The sequence below is a fragment of the Triturus cristatus genome, chromosome 6, assembly GCF_964204655.1.
Source record: "Triturus cristatus chromosome 6, aTriCri1.1, whole genome shotgun sequence".
NCBI lineage: Eukaryota > Metazoa > Chordata > Amphibia > Caudata > Salamandridae > Triturus > Triturus cristatus.
Window position 1 is genome coordinate 723,626,132 of NC_140589.1, and position 14,452 is coordinate 723,640,583.

General features: G+C 45.0%; 1 protein-coding gene across 5 annotated transcripts in view; it reads right to left on the reverse strand.

Moving 5' to 3' along the window:
* CRYBG1 (crystallin beta-gamma domain containing 1) overlaps positions 1–14,452 on the reverse strand; it is a 901,344-nt gene that overhangs the window by 140,354 nt on the left and 746,538 nt on the right. The gene's annotated exons all lie outside the window — the stretch shown is intronic.

Below are 14,452 nucleotides of genomic sequence, written 5' to 3' on the forward strand. Positions count from 1 at the left end.
CTACAGTTAATACCTATATAAAACGAGAGCGCGCGCGCCACAGCGAGCCATGTGGTTTCAATTATCGCGCCCATGTCTAGGCACGATAATTGAAACCACATGGCAGCGGTGTGCGTAATAGACACCAATAGGCCATGGGCGGAGCAATGCACCCGCCTTTGGCCAATTGCGTGCCGTCTTTCATAAAAAGACGCACGCAAAGGCCAATAGCGTGGGCCAAAAGTGTGCGACTCCTAGGTCCATTTTCAAACCCCATACAAGAGGTCTCTCGCTGCGCGAGCAATGCTACACACTGCAATGCAGGCGCAAGACCTAAAAACAGTACAAATTGAAGAATATTAGAAAGCTTAGCTTGCAACTAATCAACCCAATGGTCCTTGTCTCAGGCCACAAACTTTGCCCAACTTCCAGAGTACATCAACTTCATGGATGGAAGTCATACTGCCAAGACGATACTTACCACCTCTAAAGGTACATCAAAACCATTCATCTGATGTCACTCAGTCTCCACACAAGGTGGTGTAGATTGTGGTAGTTTGGTGAAGAGCCCTTAAATCCTGCTGGAAGAGCAAATCCTCTCAAAGTGGTAGATCGATCACAGGGCAAATGCTCAATATCCGTAGCTCAGAGTACCATACTCTTTGAGTCCAGTCTTTTGTGATCAGGATACGAGTCTGGTCTCTCCCGACCTTCTTCAGATTTTGGGGAATCAGCACCCGAGGTTGGAACACAGAGGAGATTAAAGTATAACAAAAGGTGAAACGCATCTTCCAGGGAATGAAACTCTAGAGCACAAAAGATTAGACATCGTCTGTTCTCAAAGACCAAAAAGGTCTACCCAGGGCACAGCCCACTGGGAGAAGACGCCTTGACCTACATCTTTATGCATTTGCCACTAATGGTTGGATAGATGGCATCTGCGGAGCACATACGTCCTGGCAGCCAGATGGCTGAGATCAACCACCTTGGCTGTCGGATGGTTGACAGTCAGTGAGATCCCCTGAAGGTCCAAACACTGCCACAGTTTTAGTGCTTCTTACACAGCACCCATGACACCACACCACCCTGCTTGTTGCAGTACCACATGGCAGTTGTGTTGTCCATCAGAACTTGCACAGGGCTGCCTTTGATGCAAGTCAAAAAGGCAGAGAAGGCCATCCAGATGGCAAGAAACTTCATAAAGTTTATGTGGTGCATCTGCTCAACCAAAGACCAGAGGTCTCAGTCCTCTTTATCAAGTGGCCTTCCCAGCCCAGAGCTGATGCGTCTGTCATCACATGAGCTTTGAGTGGGGTAGAGTAAACATCAGCCTCCTGTCAGGTTGGTGTCATTCGTCCACCATTTAAAGTCCTGTTTGGCATGCAGATGTTGTTATTGAGGCACCCATAGGGTTAAGCCCATTCACGGCATAGCAGTCATGTGCCAACGGGAATGAGGCACCACAAGAATTCACACTGGCAAGAAGAGCAAGAAACCTCAGAACCACGTGGGCTGGAACCCAAGAACAAGTATGAATCATCAGGATCTTATCCCGAATGTCACTGCCTCACTGCAGGGGTGAAAATGGTTTGAATGCCATAATGTCCAGAATCCTGTGTACAGGCCAGAAGTGGGATTTTGGCTCATTGATGGAGAACCGGAAGGAAAAAAAAGTATGGGAGCTGGTCGTTTGTAGATAATCCACAAGTGACTTCAATATCCAGTTGTTTCTGTATAGGAAGACTAGCACTTCACACTCATAAAAATGGGTTGCAACACAAAAATTAGCTTCAAGAAGACACAGGGAAGCTGAAGTTAGTCCAAAGAGCAGAACAGAGAATTGAAAGTGCTCCTCTACTCACGAGGAATGGGAGCAAGCGCTTGTTGGACTGAAGGATGACACATATAACTATGTGCTTTTTGAAAAAACACGGGGCCCCTGAATCAAAGGATAACCCTATCAAGGAATTAAGCTATATTGGAAAAAAGTGTGCACCGGGTAAAGTGCTGTTTTGCAATGGCATAAGAATGACACAGCTCAGGACTGGCATCCATATAATATAACACACAAAGTGAATTAATTGTAATCTTTTTTTTATTATTATTATTTTTTTTATTTAAATGTATTTTTCTCCTTTTTGTGTTAATCTTTTTATAATTTTGTCTCTCTTTTCTTATCCATAAATGATTGATTATTCGTACAAATTCCGTTCACACAATCTTTTTTGATACATGAATACATTGACATTACAATTTGTGTTACACTGATTTGGTCACAACGCTATGCGGAGATGACAATTATAGTAACAACTTGTATTTTTCACATATGTTGTAATCAAAACCACAATTTATAATAAAATCAAACTAATATGAATAAAACACTGGCAGTGATATAAGGAATACCACCAACGCGTTTCGGCAAATGCCTTCATCAGGATTTTCTTATACCAGTGAATGCTCTAAAATAAAGATTCAAAAATTATACACAGTTAACAATTACCGTCCTGAGCTAATAATATGCCAAAAATAAATTCTTATAATGTATATATACATACTTGACTAATTTATGATCATAAGAAAATATAGAGATCCAAATCTCAATATAGTAAATAATATAAGATCAGAACGATATACGGACAATATAATGGTAATATGTTCCATTCACCAAAAATAAAAAGAATTGAGAGGTAGTAGACCATAATTAGCAAGTCGTTTAGATAAGAATTTTAAAAGAATTTGGAGTGATTCACTATAAGAAATTAGTCAAGGATTCACTCTTACCTTTCTGACCGTATCTTTGTACATGAACTTATAAGATGCAAATAAAAATTTAAATGTATAAGATAAAACATCGCTTTAGGGAGAGGGATATTGTCGTGTAGATTGTAGTGACCCTGAATGGGAGTGTTTGACTTTGGATATTCCAGACCTCATTATCATGAGCGTCATTTGATTGTTTTCATGTATATATACACAGTATAAGAATTTATTTTTGGCATATTATTAGCTCAGGACGGTAATTGTTAACTGTGTATAATTTTTGAATCTTTATTTTAGAGCATTCACTGGTATAAGAAAATCCTGAAGAAGGCATTTGCCGAAACGCGTTGGTGGTATTCCTTATATCACTGCCAGTGTTTTATTCATATTAGTTTGATTTTATTATAAATTGTGGTTTTGATTACAACATATGTGAAAAATACAAGTTGTTACTATAATTGTCATCTCCGCATAGCGTTGTGACCAAATCAGTGTAACACAAATTGTAATGTCAATGTATTCATGTATCAAAAAAGATTATGTGTGAACTGAATTTGTACGAATAATCAATCATTTATGGATAAGAAAAGAGAGACAAAATTATAAAATGATTAACACAAGAAGGAGAAAAATATATTTTTTCAAAAAAATAAAATAATAAAAAAGATTACAATTAATTCACTTTGTGTGTTATATTATATAGATGTCAGTCCAGAGCTGTGTCATTCTTATGGCATTGCAAAACAGCACTTAACCCGGTGCACACTTTTTTCCAATATAACATAACTATGTGTCCTGCAAGTCCAAGGACATCATTTAGTCCTGGGGGTATAGAGCAGATAGAATATGGGTCAGGGTTAGTGTAAGAAATTGGATTATTATTTGGTGGCGGGGAGGGACTAACATCCCACAAGGAACAATCACAACCCTGGTCAGGGTGGGGGCGTGGCTTCGGCGCGAGGTGGAATGGCTGCCTGCTGAAGGAGCTCCGCGAGTCAGACATACCAATCCAGCTATTACCATAGGTCCAAGACGCCTCTGCCGCAAGTAAACTGCATGCTGTGATAATGACTTAAATTTGCTGACATCGGAGAAGCTTCTGTGCCCGTTGGTGCGTTGGAACCCACCAAAATCGCTGATCACGGTTCTTACTCGGCCGCTGGGAAAATAGCGTCCGCCCGAGATTTCGTTTCAAGGGACCGCTACTGAAATAGGCAGAGCGGTGAGGTGCACACATTAACGGTGCCGGTTATCGGGAGTCGGCGTACTCCCCCCTGCATGAATGAACGGGTTACCGACAGCGGATGAGTGCGGTCTCGAAGCTGCGGCTGGTTAAGCTTGTGCTGCGGAGGTGACGGTGTGAACTCTGGGAGCCTGTGGCGGCCGCGGTGCGAGGAGTGGAGCCCTGCTGAGAGGCGACTGCTGCCCTGCCCTGGGACGGAGCTCGGCGTGCCCGGAGGTCCGCTGGAGGTGAGGTAGGTGGAATAGGGGCCGCATGCTGGGTCGGGTGCGGGTCAGACTGCGCGGTCTTGTCCAAGTGCCCCCAAATTAGTATGAGGTGGTACTGGTAGAGGCCAGGCTGGGCTGATTGCACTGGGTGCATATTAGCGGTACTGCCGCTACTTTACTGAAGGGGTTTGTGCGGGCTCTTCCTTCCACGGCCAGGGGGTGCTGGTATGAACGCACTGTAGCAAGCCCCGGCCTGTTTCTGAGGACCGGGGGGCACGTGGTTCTGCCGGTGCTTTCGGTGCGCGGGGAGGGGGGCTGTGCTCGAATCCTGGTATTGCGCGTAGACAGTGGCACGGCCTGGGAGCATTCCAGGTGCTGACGACTGAGGCCCACGTTGTTGAGCTCTCGCATGGTGGAGCGGTTGTGCTTCTACCAGAAATATACTGGAAGAGAAAGCGGCAGTAACTGACATTGCTATGGAGTTACCTGCGATATTCAACTAACACCTCTGGCTAAATTGATGTGGGGGTGATAACTGTCCACAGAGTGGCAGAGGCTCAAGTCGCGGAGACTGTTGAAGACGCCTGTTGATTGTGCATACCGCCGCGCTGATCCCCTCAGACTGAACGTGGGGTTTAGCTTTGTGGGGTGGCATCTGTGCCTGTCTGTTGTGGGGCTTTGACACAGTGGTGGCACAGCTAGAGGACCGGCCTGATTAAATACCGAAACGGAGTGCTGGGTCTTTGACCACGATGAAGCTAGCGGAGGCAGTAGTACATAAGGCCCTGCACAGACACGATCATCATTATGGGTAAATCTGACCCCAAACAACCGAAACTCCAGTTTGAAAACAAATGCAACACGTGGGCTACTGAACCAACCGGAGACGCAGAGTACTTCTGGGATGGAGGAAGGCTCGGAAGCAGACACCAGGACTATTCTGCTAGAACTACGCTCTGGGATGAAGTCCATAGATAGCAAGATAGACGCGCTGGCGGCAGGCCTTGATGTGGTGAGGAAAAAGGTGGAAAAGCACGAGAACAGGCTAGATATCCTGGAAAATAGACTATCGGACACCCAGAACTCGTAGGCGGAATCTCGGACCCAAATTCTACAAATGGAGAAGGTTTTGGAGGTCATTAAGGCAAAAAATGAGGATTTAGAAGCGCGCTCTAGGCGCAACAACCTCCGCATAATTGGCCTGGCTGAATCCACTGCCATTACCAAAATGGAGCCGTTCATCGATAGCCTGCTGCGCGAGCTCTTTGGCTCAGTGTTATCCCCAGTAATGATCATTGAGAGGGCGCACCGTTCACTGGGACCCAGACCTAAACCGGGGGTGCCGCCCCGCCCGATCATTGCGCTCCTCCTGAACTATGCTGATTGAGACGCTATATTGAGAGAGGCTAGAGCTAAGGCCCCCCATTAACTACAAGGGAGACAACTTGTCCTTTTTTCCAGATTACACCCCGGCAGTGCAAGCAGCGCGTAGAGAATTTGTGCCGGTGAAGAAACTACTTCAGACCGCCTCGGTGTCATACGCAATGCTGTACCCAGCCAAAATAAAAATCTCTCACGAGGGTCAAGCGCATTTTTTCACGGACTCGAAATCTGACCTGAAATTTTCGAAACGTAGCTGTAAGTCCAGGCCCCGACAGAACGAGACGGGTAGTTTGTCAACCTCACCAAATTTAGAGGACAAGGATTAGTGCTGGTGACACTGTTTCTACTTTGCCAGGAAATGGTGGGGATATAGCACTACAGCAGACGTATGCTGTTCAGATATTGTACGTTTGGACAATTGTGGATTGGGGATGACTCCCTTACAATTATATCATATGTTGATGCATGCAGTTACTTTTACTTATACTGGGTCAGCGCATTAGGGGCTGACTATTTATTGTTTGATGGTGTACAGGCGCGCCACACAGTTGAGAAGTCTGGCAAAACTCACCATAGACTGAGTGTTCGCTGCCGTTCCCTTCCCCCAGCGGGTGTTCCCCACTTGTTGTGTTGTATGGTAGAGGGGGTACATGTGTGGGAGGGGGGATGGAGTTTGTCTCGACCTAATTGGGAGGTTGGAGTGGGTTTTCTACGGATGTATGCAAAGTTAAGGAGTTAGCCAGAAGCAGATATTCTATGGGGAGGAGATTTAAATACATACTGGAATCCCAAGCTTGATAAGTCCAACCCACTGTCTCACCGTACTCCCATAGTAGCCCAATGTGTGAAGAGTGCTATGGTAGAATTTGGATTGAGTGATGCGTGGAGGTTACGAAATGCCCTAGCCAAGGAGGGAACTTGCGCAACGCCGCAGCACAATAGTTGGTCGCGACTAGACTACTGGTTATTGAGTGGGAATGCGATTGAGTGGGTGCAGGAGGTTGTAAACTTGCCGCGTACGCTGTCAGACCACAACCCGGTACAGATAGACATAAAGATCCCAACGGCCGTGCATCGCCCATTCACGTGGCGGCTGCGTTCGGAGGCACTACTGTTTCCGGTTTACGAAGCTACGGTGCGGAATGCCATAGAACACATTTATTTTTCTGAATAAGGGTTCAGTGGATGATGTCTCCACTCTGTGGGAGGCTTTTAAGGCAACCATCAGAGGGGTGTGCATTGGCATGGCGGCAGGCATTTTGAAAGATATCAGAACGCAGCTACTCAAAACTGAGACCGCGTTACAAGTACTAGAACGTAATTATATAGTAGCTCCGTCTGCTGACACCCTGGCCCGCATACATTAGTTGGTTCTGGAGTATGACACTTTAGCTGAATCCGAAATTCGATACCTTTTTCGTAGACACACGGCGCGCAGATACGGAGAGGGAGGGAGACCAGGATGTACACTGGCAGGTAAGATAAGGGACCGAATGGAACAGCCTCACATAGATAGGATCACGGATCCACAGGGACGGGAGTGTTATCATCCACCTGACATCACTGAGCAATTCCGCAACTTTTATGCGGACCTTTATATTTCCAAAGGGGAGGTATTGGTGGCTGAATTAGAAGAGTACCTGGAGGACGTTGCGTGCGCTTGGCTGTCGGATGTCCACAGAGAATACTTAAGTTTACCTATAGATGTTGAGGACATTAAAGCTGCTATACTGGCCCTCCCCAACGGAAAGGCGCCAGGACCCGGCGGCCTCACAGTCGAATTTTATAAAACTTATGTGGATCTGTTAGCGCCAAATTTGTTAGAAGTGTATGCTGAAGAACACGAGTCGGGGAAACTGCCACCATCGCTGCGACAAGCGCTGATCATAACGCTGCTTAAGAAAGATAACCCCCCAGATAAATGCGACTCTTATTGCCCTCTGTCACGGATTAATATAGACGCCAAGGTGCTTGTCAAGATCTTAGAGGTTAAACTGCAACCACTAATGTCGTGCCTGGTGCTGCCGGACCAGTCGGGTTTCATACCCAATAGATCCACGTCCCATAATCTTCGGACTATATTCTCCATGCTACATATCTTGGAGCCAAGCATGTCGGCCGCTGCAGTGATGCTAGACGCAGCTAAAGCGTTCGATTCGGTCGAATGAAAATATATGTTTTTTGTCCTCCAGCACATGGGTTTTCCGCTTATTTTCGTGCAGTGGATCAGGGTGTTGTATGCGGAACCATCGGCCATGGTTCGTGTTGGTGGGTTGACGTCTGACCCGTTTGATATAAAGAGGGGTACTCGTCAGGGCTGCCCATTATCTCCGTTACTTTTTGCTATAATATTGGAACCACTAGCGTGCGTTATTAGGCAGAGACATAGGGAAACAGCACTAAATTTTAACTATCGCCCAGTTGCCATTTCGCTATACGCGGATGACATGGTGCTTTCTGTAGGCAAACCTTCCAGATATTTGGCGCAGTTACTGCGGGAATATGTACGGTTTGGGCGTCTATCAGGCCTCCTTGTTAACTGGGATACATCCATTCGTTATTCTCCTGACGGAGTCCACGGTGCAGCCGGATGTGGAATTCCCGCTGGTTTGGTCTGTGGACCCAATAAAATATCTTGGAGTCTGGGTTAACCGAGACCCGGATGTGGTGATTCGTGGGAACTATGGGAGAGCATACGCCAGACTGGAACAACAGGTGGATGTGTGGGTGACCCTGCCGCTCCCTGGTGGATCGTATTGCACTACTCAAAATGGTGGTCCTGCCGCGGTTCTTGTATTTGTTTGCTAACATCCCTATTACGCTGACGAAGTTTTTTTTTCACACTCTCCGAGGGACTCTGATCCGGCTGGTCTGGGGAGGTAAGCAGGCTTGCGTAAAATGGTCGGTTCTCACTAGTGATTACGGTAGCAGTAGCACCAGACTTTTATGCTTACTATTTGAGTGCGCAAGCTCAATATGCCTTTTACTAGACAAGACCACATGCGTTTACTCCTCATGTCGCAGTAGACGAGGGTGATGCATACCCAATGACATTACACAGTATGCTCACGCATCGGTCACGCAGAATCCCTAGAACGGAGATAAATGCAGTAGATACGACAATAGCGGCCTGGCAGGAGATAGGGCGCCTGGCGCGCAAGTTACCGCTGTACGCACCAGCCATGGTCATAGAACATCATGCTGCATTGTCAGTGACTCATGAGGCACCATCGATGCGGCTGCTTAAAGAGGTGGGTTTTTCACAAATGCAAGATGTCTACCCTAAAGGGGAGTTCATCACACAGGACGCCCTGCGATATATCAGTAATCCAAAGTTACTTTTCAGTTTCACTATGCACAGACTGAGACATGCGGTCAGGGCTCACTATGTCACCTACCCTATGGAACCACCCACACTACTGTTCTTGCAGCATGTGCTCACTACTCCCACTAATGAAAAACTGATATCTAGACTGTATAGATTGATTAAGGAAGAAAGCATACGTCAACCGGACAGGAATAGGGAGAGATGGAATGCCTGTTTGCCTGAACCAATTTCGGAGGAAGATTGGAAATATGTCTGAGTTAACAGGTACACTCATTATGAACAGAAACTTACGAATCACAAATTTTAAATTTATACATCAGGTGAATTACACCCCTGCACGTCTGCATAGCTTTGGTCAGCGTGAGACTGATTGCTGTGTACGGTGCGGATTAGAGGGCGCTGACTTTCTTCATCTCGCTTGGGGATGTAGTAGAGTGGCCGACTTCTGGGAGTCTGTGGTGAAGGATGTAAAGTCCATGGCGGATGTGGAGCTACAGTGCACTCCGCTTGTTTGTCTGCTGTGTTGTGTGCCTCACATCCGTGGAGTGAGGGGTAGGTTTGTGCGCTTGGCCTTGCTTACGGCTGTACGGAGAGTAGCAATTACGTGGGGTGGGAAACACGTGCCGAAAGTAGAACATTGGATAAAAGACTTGATTTATTGCAAAGATAACATGGAAACTTATGCGGAGGAATTACCCACAATCTCGAGGCCAAAAGATATTTGGGAACCCCTGAGACTCTTTCTTCAGAAAAAGACGACTGAAGCTGAGTAGACTGACGTGAACTGGGTGTAGCGGGATGGTGCAGTATACGGCCTGGATGAGTGTTATGATGAAAAGGATGGGAGATGCTTTATCGATTCTGCACGTCAAAGTTCTAATGATCAAGAATAATGTGGGGGGGGGGGGGGGTTCTTTCCTTTTGATTTTTCTTTTTATTGGTGTTCTGTGTTTTTTAATGTGGTGTTCTTTTTTTGTGTTATTATATTGATTTTGCGGGGACATTTATGATTATGATTATTGTTTATACGTTATGGGATTATTTTCATGATTATTGTGGATGTATTGGGCTGGGGTTTTTTTTCTATCAATTTTTCTTTTTTTTAAAACCCTTGTCAGGGTGAACCCTCTAAGTCAATAAATTAACATGTGGTCAACCCCCTGGTAGCTATGGCTCATGGCGGATAAGCTTCACTTAGTTCAATGTATTTATGCAGTACCAAAATAGTCAGTCAAAATGTAAAACAATAAAAATCCCAACCAAATTAAAACACAGAGTAAAATTTAACAAAACAATTGCACCATGTTGACAAAAATCCAACAAGGGGAACAGAAGAGGTGAATTTGTAAAGTTTTTTAGTAGGAATAGCGCCAAGAAGCATAAAGCGCCAATGAAAGTCAATGGTCAAAATAGTCCAGGACCTAGACCAGATGTATCCTGGTCAAAGATGTTACCTTCTGACTTTAGTCATTTAAGCCCCAATCCATCATAGCAGTACACTTCCAAATCCACCCAGGAGCTCTGGGGAGACACTTAGAGACTCACAGGGTGTCAAGCAAAGACCAAACAGTGGGGTCCAGTTTTAATTGGTCAGATGAGCAGTTGGGAGGAAAACGCCTTTTGTATCCATTTGTGTCCCAGTAGCTTTAACAGGAGGTCAGCCTTATGACCCTTGGAGTCCACTTCTTTGGCCTCAGGTCCAGTCCTTTCAGGGCTCTTCTAAGATCGCCGACAGCTTGTTCAGTCCTTCACTGATCTTTCTCTGGTCCAGAAGGTTTCTGACGTGGGTGCATGCATGTGCCTTGTTTATACCTGGCACAAGCTAGTGGGTGGGAATGACACCTGGGCATGCCTTAACTAATTGGTAACAGTTCCTGGGGACAACCCTATCCCCTTTGGCCATTTTCAAGATAGTAAAAGTCTTCTGTCACACTTACTTGGGCTCTGAGGGCTGGGTGCATGTGAGGGTAGTTTACTAAGGGTAAGACTAATGTCCTCCTACAGCTAACACTGAAATACAGTTTAAAGCAGTGGCCATACCCCCAATAGACCGAGAGACAGACGTCTGGTAGAAAAAAAGCAACCAGACAATGGATACACAAAATATATTTTGCAATTCTGTTCTCACCCCTTGATGGGTGCCCTAAGTGTTATAAGTAAAACCCCAGCCTGTGATTGGAATCTTCCTGGCTGGGGTGACAATCGTAGAGCCTTGCCCAGGCGTCAGTTAATATTTGCCTTTGACAGGGAGGCCTCTTTGAAGTGTGCCCCATGTCTCATATGTTTAACCTCTGCAGAACGGTCAACCAGGATTCAACATTCAAGCAGAATTTGACACCGTAATGTCAACAAGGATGCTCACAGCTCTACCCTACATATTCTGTCAAGTTCAGCGAGGTAATCTCTACCCAGTCTGGTCAGCCCATTGTTTGTTTCTGGGAGGCATGTCACACCATTCATACCTATTCAAATGGTAATTACTGGCCAGAAGAAGTGGGAGAAACATTTAAATGGGCCTCCAGAGAATTTAGACAGAGAAAAGATATCATTCTGAAAGTAAAATTTTCTTAATATTTATTAAAATGCAACTTAACCACTGAATTGTATTATTAATAGCTAATAAAAATAGTGGTTTAATTATTTTTGTAGCTGTTTCCTAGCCAACATTAACGCTATTAAAGGCAATAATATAACCCACTACTTTCCTGTAGAGCTGCCAGCCTTGCTACAGTGAAAAACGTTTTTGGGTCTTTTCATTGTAAGGATATGTTTAACATTAAATTCCTACATGTCTTACTTTATATACCATGCACCTCGCCTTATGGTCAATAAGGCCTTCATAGGGGTGACTTAGACATATTTAAAAAGAAGGTTTTAACCTCTCAAAAGGGGGTATTTTGACAGGTTAAATGTGCGGTTTAAAAATGCAATAGGCAGACTACAAATGCTAGGGCCTGTAATCATGTTTGCACTGTCACTGTAGTAGATGGCACAATGGGTGCTGCAGCCTACTAGTGACATTTAACTCAAAGGCCCTGTACGCCATTCAAATTACAGTCAATCCCTACAGTTAGCATGTCAAAATTGTCCTTTGGAAGGAACATGTTCAGGATCTGAAGATCCAAAATTGGCCTGAGCCCACCATCCTTCTTGGGCTCCAGAAAGTAGCAGAAATAGCACCTGCTGCCTCTCTCGTTCTCAGGCACCCTCTGGACTATCTCTTTGATCAGTAATGACTGAAGCTCTCCGACAAGAATGGGGGCATATTCTGTTGAAGTCTGGGTGAAAAAAGGACAACTGGAGGAAGGAGGTAGGTGTGGGGTTTGAGTAACAGGGAAGGGTGTAACTTTGACAGATTATCTGCAGTACCCTCTAGTCTTGGGTAACTGTGTGACGGCTTGGTAGGGTAAAGGTGTATTCAGTCCCTCGATGTCTGTTAGTAACTCCCAAAGGGAGAAGTAGAGCGGGCTCGCGGTGGCTGCAGGGGAAGTGGAAAACGAATACCTGCCATGCTGCTCTTGGACCTGTCCTCTGCGACCGCCATGACCCCTGGAGCCCTAAATGGGCTGGAAGGGCAGACGACATTTGTCAGTAAAATCATTTTGAAAGTGTGTAAAACACCGACAGAAGCTTTGGAGCAGAGCTCTGGATCTACTTCACAATCATCTGAAACAAGGAGATGATGTCAGCGTGCAGGGGTGACATCAGTTCTGGAGGCAAGGTCACTGCGGGATAAATCGACACCACCTACGGGCCCAAAGAAGCAATTGCGGAAAAGTTTACGGATCCAGTCTGATGCCTCTGGGAATTCATAAAATGAGGAATTTGCAGTTAAAGTATCTATCAGAAGGTTCTTATAGAGGACTTCACTAAAAACTCACTGTAAAAATCTTGAAGGAGAGGTACTGGATGCCACTTAAGAACCTTAAAACCTGTTATGTTCCTGCAGCCCTCAGCCTATCCAAGTTGTTATTGGACATTAAAATGATTGTCTTATTACAAGCGCCATCTGTGTCTGACTAGTTGACTAGTTTGTAGGATCACGTCACAAAAGTGGTTATACTTACCCCCTGTTCTGCCGACTGGAATGTACGGCAGCAGGAAGGACCTCCACCTCTGTCTGCCTTGGTTACGTTTTCATACAGTGCTGCAGCTGTGATTCAGGGAAGGGGCTTTATTTCTGTTTCCACAGTTTGCCTTCAGGTGTTCTTTGGCCTTTCTTTTTTTTGTTTGCCTTCAGGGGTCCAATGGACAGCTGTTCTTGTGATGGTGCCTTGTTCTCTTCTGATGGTGTGTCCTATCCATCGTCATCTTTTTCTCATAATGATGGTGTCCACGCTCTCTTGCCTGCATTTGGTGAGCAGGTCCTGGTTGGAGACTATTTGTGACTAGAAAACGCGCATGAATCTGTTCAGGTTACAGGTTTGGAAAGCTGACAGTTTGGCGATGTCACTTTTCTTCATCCATCAGCATTCTGATCTCAGTAGCTATATTTACTGATAAGGTATGGTAACGAAAGTGTTAGATCTCCAAACGAGGCTCTTTGAAAGCTCTGTGCTCCTCTCCAAGCACTGAAATCGCTTCATCATTCATACTGCATCCAAGTCTCTTCACACACGTCTTTGATATGGCTCATTTCCTTTTAACTGCAGTGGAGTGGGCAAAAAAAAAATACAGCCCTGTCCCTGAAGCTAATGCAAGAGATCCTCATGACTAAAATAAACTTTTTTTTACTCGTTTTAGTAATACCATCTTGTGCAATTCATAAACGTTAGAGCCGTACCTTGCAGTAACAGATCACAACACAAAAATGTCCACGGGAGACGGCAACAACACTGGTTCCAAGAGTTGCCTAAAAAATGTGCCTTTAAAAAACAGCCTGAACAAACGACGTCGCCAAAAGGTGACATTTTGTTAACTTAAATACTGGGGATTAACAAAACTTGTCCAACCCGTACATTTCAATCTGCTGTTCGTGCGCTTTGAAGGTTTCACATGGTTTGAATCAATATTTTAAAGAAATAAAAGAGAGCACTGAGGAGCAGTTCACTGTCAGTAGTATACATATATATATATATTTTGTCTTGATCCAGTGTATGTCAGTAGCCTCCCTCATTGTTCAGTCTATGTCAGTGACTTTCCTTATTATTCAGTGAGCATCAGTGTATCCAGTGAGTCAACGAAGTAGATGTGAAAACACCTGCAATTATACAAGGTCTATCTGAACACCATGGCCCCTCCCACTGGACACCTCCATTTCCTGTATTTTAGCGCATTCCTTTTTCAACACAGGTTATTAAATATCAATGCTCTCCCCTCTGCCAAACTCCCCACCCGCCGCTCCCCCACCAGTTAGATTTTGTAGAGTGAATGACCCAAAACGACTGGACATTTTAGAAACCCGTCGGACACAATTTCTGTCCCAATTAATTTCTTTAAAATGCGTTATAAAAGGAGCTAATTAGCAGTCAAGCTAATGCTAAATGAACAAAAAGATGCACAATTTCTGTCACAATTATTTTGCTCAAACTTTCTCAAAAAAGGTGCTAATTA